Raw genomic sequence first — 10,415 nt, forward strand, 5'->3', positions numbered from 1 at the left:
GGTCTTTGCCCAAACACGTGGTTGAATGAATGATGCAGAAGCATGCCATGGTAGGTGCGAAAAAAAAGGCTGCTTGTTGCCATCCAAATGCATTGGTGGTACGCTGGTGGAGAACGTTGGAGTGCAAGTTGCAAGCCCAATTGTTGACAAAGATTTCAGGCCCAATCACGCTCGTGAGGCTTGATGCGTTGAGATGTAGGCATGGTCCACTCATGCACTTCTACATCAAGATTCCTGGCCCACATAGAAAACAAAGAAAATTAAAGGAAGGTAGTACAAAATTAATTGCCCAAACGAATTATTTATTTAATTAAGAATAAAAACAAATAAAGAAAATTAGGCCTAGGTGTTGGCCAAAGCTATAAGCTTTGGGGAGGATTCATCATCACCAACAAGATAACTTCAAACACCGTTTCATGAACACGTGAATTACTACCCGTCCCCCGAAACTCAGGTAGTGATCATATAGAAAGCAAAGAAAATAAAACACAAAGGTTCAACTTTCGCTTACCTGGTTCAACAATACTTCCAATATGTCTCCCTCGCTGCCTCTAACTTCAGTCTCCACAAATTCTCTTTAGCTTGTTTCTTGTTGTTTCCTTTCCTCTCTTTAAGCACTTAATACACTCATATAACCTGGGGTGTTTACCCTAACCAGTTGTCACCACTCTCCCCTAAAAAACTCTAGCATTTAAAACAACTTTTATTCTTTCCGTTTGTGGTCCCTCAACATTAAGATATGAATCTAGAGACTTAAAACCATTAACTTCGTCATTTCTATCGTTCATGTGGCAATTACAACCCATACAAAGGCTAGCCAAGATTCGAAGTCAAACCGCTTCCGACACTAGAATACAGGAAGAAGAAAGTTATGAAAGTGAGAAAAATTGTCATTTAAAAAGTATTCCAGTTAAGTTGGCTTTCAATAATAATAAATATATATTCAAAGGAATTTTTTTTCCATTTTATACCTATAATAAGAAATTCACTAATAATGCGTTTGCCGGGAGTCGAACCCGGGTCTATTGCTTAGAAGGCAATTATCCTAACCGTTAGACTACAAACGCTGCTTGTGCACTCAAATATATGTAATATAAAATAACATATTAATATTTATAACTTTTTTAAATCATTATTCATGTACCAGCCACGATATGAAGTCATACCCCTTCCCATACCAAACACATACTCCAACCATTGAGCCACATGCTTCCTCATGATATAATGCGCACCACAAATTTAAAAACACATGTATTTCTAATGCCATAAATAATTAAAATAAATAGAACAACAACTCTAATAAATCAATTATATATTCCATGTGGCTTTCAATATTAGACCATGTGACCACTACACCAAGAGTTCTCCTTAAAACATCAGCCACTTTATAACTTCACCTGAATACTCTAACTTTTTTCCGGGTCTTACATCCTCCCCAACTCAAAAATTTTCGTCCTCAAAAATTGTTCTACTCTAGGAAGAGATATCCTTCCTCATATAGTCTTCCAACTCCCACGTCATTTCCTGTGTATTTTCATTCTAAAGTATCTTCATTGTGTGAATCTTCTTCCATCTAAGTTTCTTAGTTTGAATGTCCAAGACCCACACTAGTCGAGAATCCAAAGGTAAATATTCTCTTACTTGGATGTCTTCTACCTTCAATATGTGTATTGGATCTGGAACATACTTCCTCAACTAAGATACGTGAAACATATTATGCAAGTTTGCTAGCTGAGGTGGTAATGTTATCTCATATGCTACTGATACAATCCTCTTGAGAATTTGGTATGGTCTGAAAAACTTTGGTGAAACAACTTCTTCGACCGAATAACCCTTCCAACTTTAATCCGTTCCTGAATCAACTTTACCTATTTGGTAGTCTACTATAACAACTTAAAGCCTATTGCCACTGCTTCCCCATCTTGATACCAACACAACGATGTTTGAGATATTCTTCTATAATGAGCTTCATAAGATGCCATCTCGATACTTGAATGATAAGGTTATTGTACGTGAACCCCACCAACAGTAACACCTCACTCCAACATCTAAGATGATCTAGCATGCATGTTCTCAGCAGATCCTTTAAGGACTGAATAATCCTTTCCATCTGTCCACCAGTCTCAGGATGATATATTGAACTCATCATAAACTATGTACCCAAAGTTGTTTGATATGTGTGCGAAAATCTCAAGGTGAAATGTAGATCTCAATCTAAAATGATACTTGTCGGTATTCCATGCAGTCTCACTACCTCACGAATGTACAACTCTACTAAATTTTCCAATGACACCCTCTGATGAATTGGTAGTAGAAGATCATTCTTCGCCAACCTGTTGACACTCACCCATATGGAATCATGACCTCTCGACGACCTTGGTAAATGGGTTATAAAGTCCATTGAGATATTGTCCCATTTCCATTGGGGAATATCCAATTGTTGTAACATTCCTCCTGGCCTCTAATGTTCCACTTTAGCCTTCTGACATACTAAGCAAGCTAACACGAACTCCGTCACATCTCTTTTCATCACACTCCACCATAACAATTCCTTTAAGTCTTTATACATCTTAGTCATACCAGGGTGTATACTAAGATGACTCTTAAGTCCTTCTTCCAGAATAAATTTTCTCAAATCTGACTTTGCCGGAATTCTCACTCTATACTTAAACCAAAGAATACCATTTACACCTAGAACAAAGTCCTTGACCTAATCGGTACCCAACAACCCAATCGTGTAACCCTTGATCGGCTCACTACTCAGCCTTAATCTATTCCAAGAAGTCAGTAGTGGTTGTCAGGTGATTATACCAGATATGATCTTTGTTCAACTACAGGTCCAAATTCATATCTCGGAACTTCTATATCAACTCCCACTCTTTCACAATCAAAGTAGACATCTGAACCCACTTTCTACTTAGTGCATCAGCAACAACATTTGCTTTTCCTGGGTGATATAACAACTCAAAGTCATAGTCTTTCAAATACTCCATCCATCTTCTCTTACGCAAGTTCAACTCCTTCTAGTCAAAAAGTATTTCAGACTTTCATGATCACTAAAAACTTGGAATCGCGCTTCATAAAGGTAGTGCCTCAACCTCTTCAAATCAAACCACCACAGCCAACTCAATGTCATGTGTCGAGTAGTTCTTCTCATGCTCCTTCAACTAACGAGATGCATACGCCACTAGTCTTTTCTCTTACAGCAATACACATCTAAGTCCCTGAGAAGATGCATACCAGTATCCAGAATAGCCAAAACTAGAGGAGTTGTCAATGTTTGCTTCATCTCCTCGAAGCTAGCCTCACACTTGTCTGACCAAATAAAAGATTGATCCTTGTGGGTCAACTAGGTTAGAGGTACTACTATCTTGGAGAACCCCTTACAAACCTCTGGTAGTAACCTACCAAACCCACAAAGCTTCTCACTTTTGTTACAAACGTCGGCCGCTCCCACTTCAACATTGTCTCCACCTTCGTTTGGCCTACTAAGATTCCTTGAGAAAAAATCACATGGCTAGAAATTGAACTTCCTCCAGCCAGAACTCGCTTAGAGAATTTCCCACAGAGTTGATGCTCCCTCAAGATCTCCAAAATAATCCTCAAGTATTAAGCATGTTCCTCATAATCCTTAGAGTAGATAAGAATGTCATCAATGAATACGATAACAAACTTGTCTTGGCAAGACTAGAAAATTCAATTCATATAGTCCGTAAAGATCTGGAGAGCATTCGAAACTTTGAAAGGCATCACCATGTAATAATAGTGTCCAAAATGCGACTTGAAAGCCTTCTTTTGGATATCTTTTAGCTTGGCCAAAATCTAATGATAATCAGGTCTTAAGTGTATCTTTGAAAACACACTTGCATCCCTCAACTGATCCAACAAATCATCAATCCTGGGCAACATGTACTTATTCTTGATCGTGACCTTATTCAGTAGTCAGTAATCAACACATAATCATGAACTCCCATCCTTCTTCCTTATAAGCAAAACTAGAGCTCCCCACGACGATACACATGGGCGGATGAACTTCTTTACCAAGAGGTCTTCTATTTGCTTCTTCAGTTCGACTAACTTAGTGAGAGCCATTCGGTACAGAGTCACAGACACAAGACCTACCCCTAACACTAAGTCAATTGCGAACTCAACCTCCCGACTAGGTGGAAAAACTGAAACCTCTTCAGGAAACACTTCCTCGAACTCCTCCACTACCGATAAACCAATGATTTACTCTTCTGCTTCCCCTCTTCTTCCCAAAATACAAAACACGCATGTCCTTCTTTGATATCTGATAAATCCTTTTTGTCGCCTAAAAGACTCAATCAAAACCAATTTCCCCTTTAAAAAAATGGAATATAGGGAGAATCTTAGGAATCAATTTGTGGATATGGCTAAAGTCAAATGCAATATTCGTGCTTGAATTGTGGTGAGGAAATTTATTCAAAATCAACACTTAAAAACAGAAAGCTCAAAATAATCAAATGTAAGAAATGTTATGAACTATGCATGAATGCATGACATGCAATGCACAAAATGGTAAGGAATGATGAATTAGCTAATCCTAAATGCTCAAAACATGTTTAATGATCAAACTAAGCTAATACAATGGTTAAATTGGTCCAAATTCATCAAACTCAAAATTTGCCCAAAATCAACATGTTCATGAGCAAAGTGCATGGTAACCTCAGATTGGGATCCTTTGATGATGCAATTGAAAATGTAATGATTTGGAATGATTATAATTGATCTCATTTGCATTTAGAAACTAGAATCACTCGATTTGGTTCACTACACACATAATTTCCAATTTTAAGACTCCTAATTCTCAAATTTGGGCAAATGAAGAACATTACGAAATCATAGGCCAAATGAACAATACAAAAATTTTCGTTCATTGAAGCTCAAATCCAGATTACAATACGAAAAATGAGTACAAGGAGTTGTCCCCACCTTCCTCTCACCAAGGCTTGAGCTATCTAAGCTTCCAAAGGCAAAAATGGAGTGAAAATGAGTGATTTTAGGGGGGATTTTGGGTCTGTTGCATGAGGTGTTGTGTTTGCTATCAAAAACCAGTCTAGAAATGGACCAAGAAACCTGCAACTTCCCTAGGAGGCTGTTGGGTCGTCCCTGCTATGCCTCCAAACCAAATCTACCTTAAAACTTACCCTACACTAAGCCACCTCTCACCAAATGAGCCCAAACTTCAAAGTGCAACCCCCTATCAGTTCAATGACAATTCCAAGGCCCAAACCAGTAACATTAAATGACCTAAAGTGCTCCAACTTATTTGCTCTTGATTTTGGGTTCAAATGGCAAACGTCAACTCTAAGGTCAAACAAGTCATTTTTACACACTTCATGCTTTTCCAAAATGCAGCCCCCTCTCATATTTTTGGAAATCCCAAGACCCAAACCAGTCACATTTAGTGTCCTAAAGTGCACAAAATGGTTGGCTCTTGATTTGTGGTTCAAATGGCAAAAGTCAACTCTAAGGTCAAACATGCCACTTTTGCACACTTTTTGCTTTTCCAAAGTGCAACTCCCTCTCAGATTTGTGGCAATCCCATGGCCCAAACCAGTCACATTTAGTGTCCCAAAGTGCTCCAAATGATTGGCTCTTGATTTGAGGTCCAAATGGCAAAAGTCAACTCTAAGGTCAAACATGCCACTTTTGCACACTTCCTTCTTTTCGAAAGTGCAGCTCCCTCTCAGATTTTTGGCAATCCCATGGCCCAAACAAATCACATTTAGTGTCCCAAAGTGCTCTAAATGATTGTCTCTTAATTTGGGGTCCAAATGGGAAAAGTCAACTCAAAGGTCAAACTTGCCACTTTTGCACACTTCATGCTTTGCCAACAACTTGACATTGCTACTATGTGAACTTCTAAGCCTTCAGATATTCAATTAAACATTGCCTAAGGATAGAGGACCTACAAATTGATCAAAAGCTCAAGTGGAAGGATTAGCTCTTCCTAGACACTACTTGAACATCTAAGCTAAAAAGACTTTTGCTCAATTGACCCTAAACCTCAAATTTTTTTGTTTGACCACTTCCAACAAGCGTGATTAGGAATTTATAATGATTCCACAAGGTCAAATCACACAATTTGGAAGAATTTCAAAAAGTCAACTCTAAGACCCTAGGACTAAAAATATGATACAACCACACTCAAATGATGTTTAAAAACACTCTACAAAAACTAATTCTATGAAAATGTGAAAATGGCCAAAAGTGAGGAATCTAACCTAATATTAGAGCTGTCAAAGTGGGTAACCCAGCCTGGCCCGACCCACCACAGGTTGGTGGGTTAAACGGGTTGGCTCACTGGTTCACTTAATTAAAAAAAATACAATTTTTTTTCTACAGTGCAAAATAACTATATTAAACTTCAAATTAATTGAAATCTAAATAAACTTCATTACATCAAAAATAATGTTCAACTTTAAATACAAACAAAGATCACAAAAATACAAATTACTATCTAACATCAAATCATTCTTGTCACTTATCCAACCATAATATTAGAGTCTTGAATCGATAAATCCACTTCATTTTCATCTCTTGAAGCATCTTCTTTATCCCCATCTATAAGAAAAAAAATAATGTTAGCTAATAATATTTATAGACTAAGTAATAAAATAAATTAATTTCACAATACAAATAATAATATTACCTGTTAGTTCAAAACCATTTAACCAATTTTGATTAGCACACGAGAACTGATATAGGATTATCTTGTTCCTTTTAGAAGATTAATGAATATGGTGATAATTGATTAAGAAAACCAAGGAAATCCCCACTTGACATTAAGATAGCAAGTTATCTAGATGTGAAGGTTCCTTTCCAAGGTTCTAGAGAAGAGAAGAATGGATTGATTCAAAGCAAATAAGAGTGGATAACACATAAAGAAGTAAAACCCAAGTCACACACACAAAGGAAAAAGAAAGCATAAAATGGAAAGGAAAGGAATGATAAAAATGTGAGAAGCACGCCACTACAAGGCTACACTAGAAGAAACCATGGCAACCTTGAAGATGAAGTGTGTCGCCACTTGAATCAAGATTCAAGATAAGGCTTAAAATCATTCACTCCCTAGGGAGGAAGACTCTCACAATGGTTGATACACAAAGGTGTTTAATTTCTCCAAGATGTTCAACCCTTGTACAAGTGAGGTCCCCTTAAATAGAAGTGTCTAGGGGCCTCTAAGCAAAAACAAATAAGCTAAAAAGGATTACAATGCAAATAAAAAAACCTAGAGTCTAGAAAGTAGGTCAACAAAGGAGCACATGGACACATTCTGGAAGCCTTCTTGGCCAAGGCAAGGAGGATGCTCCTTCTAGATGTTTCTAGAATTCTTGGTGGCCAAGGCATGTGGTCATCCTTTCTAAATGTTTCTAGAAAGCTTTGCTCCTTCTCTTTCCTCCACATGTGCTCTCCAAAAGTCATCTAAATGTGTCTTAGTGTGTCTACCAGTTTCAGGTGAGGCTATTCGAAGATCCAGGGCGAGTCCTGATTCCATATATACGGTTAAGCAAGCCCTGCCGCCAGCTTCCACCCAGACGACAACGTGAGCACCTGGCGCGAAAGGTTGCTTTGCTTTACTAAAAAAATAATAAATATAAGGCGCGTTAGCGCTTTCGTTTTCCAATAAGGGGCGGAGCTTGAAGAAGCGAAACGAGCCTAGAATAGCAGCCTATTACGTTACGTGGCCCCTTTACTTTGTCCTTCCTTGTCCCACCTCTTAATGAACCTACAAAACAAGTTAAATTTGAATTAGCATGTTGGCTTTAGGTTAAGCTAATCCTTTGAGTCAACCCAAAGTCAAGGTCAACAAGTCAGCTTAAAATTAGTCAACCAAGCCAACTTTATGGAATTTTAAACTAAAGAAAATAAAAGCAAAGGAAGGGATCAAGGAACTCATTTTCTTCTAAGCATGTGCCATGGGCCATCATCCTTGGTAGGGATCAATCCTTTATCAAGACCAAGACAAAAGGCAGACTCACTAGAAACGGTAGTGATTGGAATGCTAAGCACGTCACAAGCCATCTTAGACAAGTTTGGATAACGATCTCGAAGATCCCTCCAATAGCTCAATACATCCAACTTATCAAAAAAATTTGGATCAAGATTGCCTTCATGTAAATAAAGATCCAATTTAGACCTTCTAGTGTCATTTACATGTTGACTCAAATAATCAACATATTCCTAAGACAATATGAGAACAAATTAATGTCATTTGTAAGTAAGAAATAAAATAAAACAAGTTGTGTTAAAGGAGAATTTTTTTAGAATAAAAAACTTACATCAAATGCATCCATCACCACAAACATAAACTATTTCAATAAATAACCACATGTTGAGAAAAATCAAGCACATCACGATGAACACAAAATAGAATTAACAATACTATAAAAAAAAAATGTAACAGCTCATGCTTAGAATCATTATTCATAATAATCAGTTGCATTTGAATGAGATTCATACCATTATCCAGTAAATTCTAAGTCTAAGTAAACAATTTTAAATCTAACCTAATTTATAACACAAAATTAGAAATTCAACCATGAAAAGGAACCAAAAGGTTATTGATATCGTTGTCGTTGACGCGATCAAATTACCACTACTTAACTTTAGCAACTTCAGTATTGCCAAATTAGTAGTGATTAAACTAGTTAAGGTTAAGATAACTCTAAGTCGTCTCACAACGAATACGAAATTGATTTCAAATATTTGAGTTTTATAAAAATCTATCCTAAATGCAATTAAAACTAGAAACTATAAAAATATGGGGTTTTGATATGCAAAGAATAAATGTCACACAAAAGATTGTAAACACAGTAATAGAAAAGAGGTCAATTCCACTGCTTTTTCAAAATAGGATTCTTCATCGGTTATCTAGATATTATTGTTAAATTAATTATTGTTTTTGATTTACAAATCAATCAATGTATAGTCTCAATTCATTTGTTGGTATCCTCACTTTTAATCAAAGTACAGTCTCAATTAAAAGTGAGAATTTTTAGATTATCCATAGTAAATTCAACCAAAGTACAGTCTCAATTAAATTTTACTATGCCTAATCATGTCTATTCCTTTGTTTCTTTACCAAATAGAAAACTTAATTAATCAAAGTAAAGTCTTGAATAATTTTAGTTAAAGTGATTACCGTTAATCAAAGTACAGTCTCAATTATTGGCAAAAACTTACTTAATCAAATGAAAGTTTCTAAATAAAATCAAAGTAAAGTCTCAATTGAATTTAAAAACCTTTTCACTCATATGATTAGTGTGCGTGTAAATTTAAAATCATTATTTTCTATTCAATTAAGAAGCAAAGGACATAGATAAACAAAAACCACAACAATAATCAAAATAACAAATAAATTAATTCATCTAACCTCATAATCCAGTTAAGAAATTACAATGGAATCAACCCTAAAAGCTTAGCCCTCTATGGCTTTGATGGAATACATGATAATATATGATGAAGGAAAGAAAATAAAAGAGAGAATGAGAGATATGATGGATGACGGTGTCTGCCAAAACCAGAGAGTTCTAAGTGTCTAAGTTGTAAGTTATGTCGCTTCTGCTCCCTTAAGTCTCTTTATATAGTCTTCAACTAGACTTTGGGCTTTATCTGTCGGTTGCTAAAATATTTTATTTTTATTTAATTAATTAGCAACTTAATTTCTGTCAAATTTCCAATCTTGCCCCTCTTATTTAACCATTTTTGCAGTTTTGACCAGAGTTGATTGCTGGCTTTGACCAGCTGACCAGTTGACCAGTTTGACTGTCCAATAGCAGCCTGACACGTGGCAAAGTGTTCTCTCTCCAGAATTAGGGTTTGCTCTCACACTTTTCTCCCTCTCTTGGCTGCACGGCTGACGTGAAATGATGGATGGTCGCTCCTCCTTCTCCGACGACGTTCTGCTGCTGTGGTGGTGCGCGAATCTAGTTCGTGCTCGCGTTAATAGTGTGAGGTTGGCTGCTGGTGGGCGTTGCTGCAATGGATTGCTCTTGGTCGCATTTTCGCTGCTGTGCGAGATGCAGGAACGCTGCTGGTTCACGTTGATGCTGCTGGCTGTTCTGGTTCGTTGCTGCAATGGTGGTGGCTCACGTTGCTGTTGCTGCATTTGCGCGCTTCCGCTGCAGAGATGGCCGTGATTTCTGGTGCGTGATGAAAGCAAATTTGCGTTTTCCGGCAAGGTGAAATGGTGGTCCGAGGTTACAGATCTGGTGCAAGTTCCATGGCGAAGGTGCAGTGCTGGCCAGAGGTTTGATGGTGAGATTGGCGGCGGCAGCTAGGGTGGCGCTGCCATGGTGATGGAAGGAGATGATGAAAATTAGTGTTAGGGTTTCATTTTGGGAGATGGTGACATGGCAAGATCTGATTGGTCAATTTGGTGAGTGGAG

The 10,415-nt window shown here is 37.3% G+C and overlaps 1 non-coding gene across 1 annotated transcript; it reads right to left on the reverse strand.

Annotated features, from left to right (window-relative positions):
* Nucleotides 1-995: 995 nt before the first annotated feature.
* TRNAR-UCU lies at nt 996-1,067 on the reverse strand. Its single transcript has one exon. It is a non-coding gene; the product is annotated as a tRNA-Arg (tRNA).
* Between the last annotated feature and the right edge of the window lie 9,348 nt (nt 1,068-10,415).

This window comes from Vigna unguiculata, chromosome 4, assembly GCF_004118075.2.
Source record: "Vigna unguiculata cultivar IT97K-499-35 chromosome 4, ASM411807v1, whole genome shotgun sequence".
NCBI classification, from domain to species: Eukaryota; Viridiplantae; Streptophyta; class Magnoliopsida; order Fabales; family Fabaceae; genus Vigna; species Vigna unguiculata.